This window comes from Lepus europaeus, unplaced genomic scaffold (assembly GCF_033115175.1).
Source record: "Lepus europaeus isolate LE1 unplaced genomic scaffold, mLepTim1.pri SCAFFOLD_29, whole genome shotgun sequence".
Classification (NCBI taxonomy): Eukaryota; Metazoa; Chordata; class Mammalia; order Lagomorpha; family Leporidae; genus Lepus; species Lepus europaeus.
This window is the reverse complement of record NW_026909167.1, coordinates 3,271,572-3,277,353: the sequence shown is the minus strand read 5'-3', so window position 1 is coordinate 3,277,353 and position 5,782 is coordinate 3,271,572. Positions and strand designations below refer to the sequence as shown.

General features: G+C 45.0%; 1 non-coding gene across 1 annotated transcript; it reads right to left on the bottom strand.

The window, feature by feature from the left end:
• Nucleotides 1-5,113: 5,113 nt before the first annotated feature.
• LOC133754872 (small nucleolar RNA SNORA26) lies at nt 5,114-5,234 on the bottom strand. Its single transcript, XR_009865316.1, has one exon. It is a non-coding gene; the product is annotated as a small nucleolar RNA SNORA26 (small nucleolar RNA).
• Between the last annotated feature and the right edge of the window lie 548 nt (nt 5,235-5,782).

Genomic DNA, 5,782 nt, shown 5'->3' with positions numbered 1-5,782 from the left:
AGACCCTGCTGCTCCACTTCTTCTTCTTCTTCTTTTTTTTTTTTTGACAGGCAGAGTGGACAGTGAGAGAGAGACAGAGAGAAAGGTCTTCCTTTTGCCATTGGTTCACCCTCCAATGGCCGCCATGGTAGGCACGCTGCAGCCGGCGCACCGCGCTGATCCGATGGCAGGAGCCAGGCGCTTCTCCTGGTCTCCCATGGGGTGCAGGGCCCAAGCACTTGGGCCATCCTCCACTGCACTCCCTGGCCACAGCAGAGAGCCGGCCTGGAAGAGGGGCAACTGGGACAGAATCCGGTGCCCCGACCAGGACTAGAACCCAGTGTGCCGGCGCCGCAAGGTGGAGGATTAGCCTGTTGAGCCACGGCGCCGGCCGCTGCTCCACTTCTGATCCAGCTCTCTGCTATGGCCTGGGAAAACAGTAGAAGATGGCCCAAGTCCTTGGGCCCCTGCACTTGCATGGGAGACCTAGAAGAAGCTCCTGGCTCCTGGCTTTGGATCTGCACAGCTCTGGCTATTGTGGCCAATTGGGGAGTGAACCAACAGATGGAAGACCTCTCTCTCTCTCTCTCTCTGCCTCTCCTCTCTCTGTGTAACTCTGAATTTCAAATAAATAAATAAATCTTTAAAAACAAATTGTCTAAATTTCAAGCACATCTCTGCACTGTTACCATCTCTGTTCTTTCTGATGCCATATCAAAAAGAAATAATTGTTGGATGCTTAAAGTTGATGCTTAGAGGAGAATATTCTAGGTTCTTGTGGAAGTCTGAAACAGAAACTTATTGATCATACAGATGATAGTATTGCTATGTATTTTCTGTTGTCACATCAGAATTTTCCTATGTTTTCCCTTAATTACCTTCTGTTGGGCTCATCAAATTTTGAGTTTCAAAAATTGTATTTACTTCAGAAACAGAGATACAGAGGCTCAGAGAGCTCCCATCCACTTATTTATTCCTCAAATGTCTACATGGCTGCCCAAATTAAAACCAAGTGCTGGGGATCTGGCTTTGTGGCATAGTGGGTAGGGCCACTGCACTGTTGAAATAAAAGATGAGATTGTTTTGCTGTAAGAATTTTTTTGAAATCCACACATACAAGGAGTTTTTGAGAAGTTCATTGATGAGGACAACATTGTGGCATAGCAGGTAAAGCCACTGCTAGGGACACTGCCATTACATATCAGAGTGTCATTTGGGTACCAGCTTCTCTGCTTCTGATCTAGTTCCCTGGTGGTATACCATGGAAGACAGCAGATGGCCTTGCCACCTATGTGAGGGACCCAGGTAAAGTTCCTGGATCCCTGGTTCAGCCTGGACAAAATAACAGCCTTAGCAACATTTGGGATGTGAACCAGCAGATGAAAGATCTTTCACTGTCTGTCAGTCTGCCTGTCAAATAAATAAATAAACAATATTAAAAGTTAAAAAAGTGTCCATATGGACTTTTTAAGCTTTATTTTATTTATCTGAAAGGAAGAGTTAGAGAGAGAAAGGGAGAAACAGAGAGAGAAATCTTCCATCTGTTGTTTCACTCCCCAAATGGCTGCAACGGCTGGGGTTGGGCCAGACCAAAGGCAGGAGCTAGGAGCTTCTTTCCAGTCTTCCATGTGGGTGCAGGGCCCAACTCTATCCTCTGCAGCCTTCCCAGGTGCATTAACAGGGAGCTGGGTTGGAAGTGGAGCAACCAGGACTTGAACTGGTACCCATATGGGATGCCAATGCCACAAGCCAGGGCTTTAATCCACTCACCACAATGCTGGACCTGGGTCCATATGGATTTAAAAATGTTTTTAGTCAGGTGAACTTATCTTTAATTCCACTTTCTGAAAAGTTGCTCTGGCCCAACCCCAGCAAGACACTTTGTTAAAAGTTTCCTTCTGACAGTTATGTCATAACATTCAAAATACAAGGGCTATCAGAACTGGGGTACAATAAAAAAAGCTTCTGCAACTTACATCTCTTGTAGCACCACTCCTCTTGAGAAGTTAGGCAAACCATCTTTTCAGCAAATACAATGAGTCTCCAGCATTTCTACCTAGCTTAACTTTCAGAGGTGGATGCCCAAGACATATGATGAATCTATATACCACCTTGGCTCTGGCTGCCTTAGTTATTCCTGAAGAGTTTAATAGCCACCCACGTCCAAAGGTGGAAGCACATACACACTGGTAAGGTCATTGCAGGAGCAGATGGTAGAAACTGAGGCTGGAGGTGCTGGTACAGCCTGTGGGAAGTTTTATTCCTCAGAGGCCAAATAGAGAGCTCCTTCAGGAGAAATCAGTGGAACAAGGACAGTCAGCATAGGAAGAGACAGAAACATTCTCTTCTCCCACTTACTACCTGTCACTTTCTCTTAAAATGGATACGGTATTAACAACATTTAGTTGCTGTGGTTTTTAAAAATCATGATCTAGTACTGCTCTGTTTCTTTTTATCCTGATAGATCATCCTTAGTGCCTGTGGTATCCTATTAGGAATCCCATCAATGACAGTATAGGCTATTCCCAACTCTTCATTAATCAATTCATTTGTTGATGCTTCAAATCTGAGCAGCTTCTTGGACAGGAGGCACACCACAAACTACAGCAGCGCCTAGTCAAAGGTGCTGGATGGTTGCCCCACCCTCCTGCTCCCAACTGCCAAAGGCCACAACCTTGTCAATGCAGGTACCTACAGATGCCCGCAGCACTGAGGCTAGCATTCCAACTGCTCCCTGGTGCACTCCTGGCCAGCCGCATGGTGGCCCCACTAGCCCATCACTGTGATCTCTTTACACAGTCAGAATTCCATTGTTCCTTTTCTTGCGGGGTAGGTTAGTTCTAGGTATATAAGGAAAACTTTTATAGAATATTTGCAATTATAAAATTAACACAGATGGAATGTATTTTCATTGTGATTTTTCTTACTGTCAGCATATGGAGCACAAAATAGGCTTCATCTTACATTAGAGACATGTAAAACACAACAAGAGAATGGATTCCCTATTTGCCTGTTTTGTGACCCAGAGCTGAAATGCTGAAGACAAATGCTCTGTAAAAGATATTGGTGTCATAAGACCAGACTGTTGTGTCCACCCAATGTGAGTAACAGCATCTGGACAATGCTCAGAGGACCCTGTACAGGGATGTGATGCTGGAATCTACAGCAGCCTCCCATGCTTGGGTGACACTCCCCAGTCATACCCAAATCTACCCATTTCATCCTATTTGGTAAGCAAGTAGCCACCTTATAAGGTGTAATTCTATTTAGGCATAGGATTTGAGTCCCTGAAGTATGTGAGTATCCACATTCTCCAGCAAAGGATTTAAACTGGCCCTTCTGTTGCACATCTCCTGATCCCAAGCCATCGTCTTTCAAAGAACTTGACTTAATGATGACAAATTTCTTCTTTCTTCCTTCCCCTCTTCCTCTCTCTCTCTCTCACCCCTCTCCCCCTTTTTTTGCTTTCTTTGAAAGGAACAGTTACAGAGAGCTCTTCCATCTGCTGGTTCACTCTCCAAATGACCACAACAGCTGGGTGTGGGCCAGACTGAACCCAGGCACCTGGGACTCCATCTGGGTCTCCCCCACATGGAGGGCAGGGTCCCAAATATTTGAGCCATCTTCTGTTTTCCCAGGTGCATTAGCAGAGAGCTGGATTGGAAGTGGAGCAGCCAGGACCCATTGTACACAGAGATTTAACCTGCTGGGCCACAATGCCAGCATAAAGTACAACTAGACTAGACTGTATTTGAGGAACTGCCTGCTGCAGTTGTTTCTCCTCAACCCTTTCCTAATTTGAATCAGTCCCTCCCTTGTGAGATCTCCAGGGCACCCCCACCCTGCAAATGACCATATAACTACTCCGAGCTTTTCCAAACCTCCAGCCGAAGTATAGGCAGGCAGTGTTTTTGTGTTGCCCACATGTATAAATACCCTCTTTTCAGTTGAGTTTCTGAAGAGGATAAATGCTTCCCCTCCTCCCTCAGTGCACTTGTCTGTCTCCCAGCCCCACAGTGCGGCAGGAATTGTAATATTCAGGGGACACGAGACCAGAACTGCCTGGCTCTAGACTGCTACACACGAAACAGAAGACTAGGAATACAGCGTGGGACTGAGAGCCCTTAGGAGGGATGAGGTGGAGTAGAGAGCTGGAATGCCAACCAGGGAAGAGGCGTAATAATTCAGGGTGTGGGGAACTGCAGGCTGTCCACCTGTGAGAACCTCCTCATCTACATGGTTTGCAACAATCAGTGGACCACAAGTGTTACGAAAACAACCAGGTGAAACAGATGAAACAGAATGGACTCTGCATAAACAACTAGGAAGAACCAGGTGAAACAGATGAACTTTCGACCTGAGGCTATACGCGTCCTTTCATCTGATTGGACGATACCAGCATAAAGGGACATTGGGATCTGGGTGGGCTGGCGCGGCCGACGTCCGGTGGCCGGGAGCCCGGTGTTGAGGTATCTTTCCCCTCCTAACAGGTTCCTGCGTTAGCCTCCGTGAGGTGGCCTCCAAGTTGGAGCCAGGAATAAAGCTGCAGTAGTGGAAGAAGCCCTCGCCTGAGCCTCTCAGGTCCGTCAGCGCCTTCCAAGTCGGAGGCTGGGACTAGGAGGAGTCAGCAGAGGTGCTGCGCGCTTCTCCCGGTTCGTCCTGCGGTCCCGGTCCTGAGGAGAGTTGTTCAGACGTCAGACACCGGCATCTGCAGTCTCCATGGTAGGCTCTCCTGTGTGCATCCATCCTCCTTGTGTTCTGTTGTCACTGACTGTGCCGGTGTTTTATTTTTTGTCTACACTTTGTTGAAATGGGTTAGTCCCGTTAGTCGTGGAATCCTGGTCCGAGTCTGACCTCTATTTCCTTCTCTGACCCTCTTGGATACCCTTGTACATATTGACAGTCGTGTCTGGTGCTATAGTAGTTTTACTTGGATTTTAGTCATTTTATTGTAATTATCCTCCTTCATGTTGATCCTCAGTTTCATTTAAAGTTGCTGTGAAATTCTGTTTCGCAACCACAAGGTCCTCTGAGTTCTGATTTAGAGTTATTTTGAGTACTTAGATTCCCTTATATGTATTTGTTGTTAGCCTTTTTTTTTTTTTTTTTTTTTTTTTTTTTTTTTTTTTTTTGCATTTGTGACTCTAGACAGGACCCAAAGAAGAAACAACCATCTCTTCTCTGGGTTTTATGGAGACTTACTTTCCCCTTCTGTGTTAGCCTCTTAAAGCACTCTGTCAGCTCTAAAAGGGCACAGGAAAGGGTGAGCCTCTTACTTTCTAACATGTGGCTTTTCTCTTCACTTTGTCATTTATCTTGTGGTATAAATATTTTTTTAATTTCCTATAATCCCAGTAATCTGTGTTTCTTTTAATGCCTGGCTTTTGGCACCACATCCAATAAATCATTTTCTGGACTGATGTCTTAGGGCTTTTTCCTGTTCTGTTAGTGCTTTTGTAGTTTTAGATTTTATGTTTGAGCATGAAATCTATTTTTTAGTTATTTCATATAAATATTTAGATGTATCCAATTTATTTTAAATGTGGATGGCACATTTTCTTCAGCAGTATTTATTGAAGAGACTACGCTTACTACATTTTATATTCTTGGGACCTTATTTGAAAATCAGTTAACTGTCAATTCTTCAGTTTATTTCTGGGCTTTCCATCCTATTCCAGGGGTCAGCGTTTCTGTTTTTGTGCCAGCACCATGGTGTAGCTTGGTAATATATCTAGCTTTGGTGTTTTTGCTCAAGATTGTTTTGGCAATTAGTCTTTTCTGTTTCCACACGAATTTTAATTTT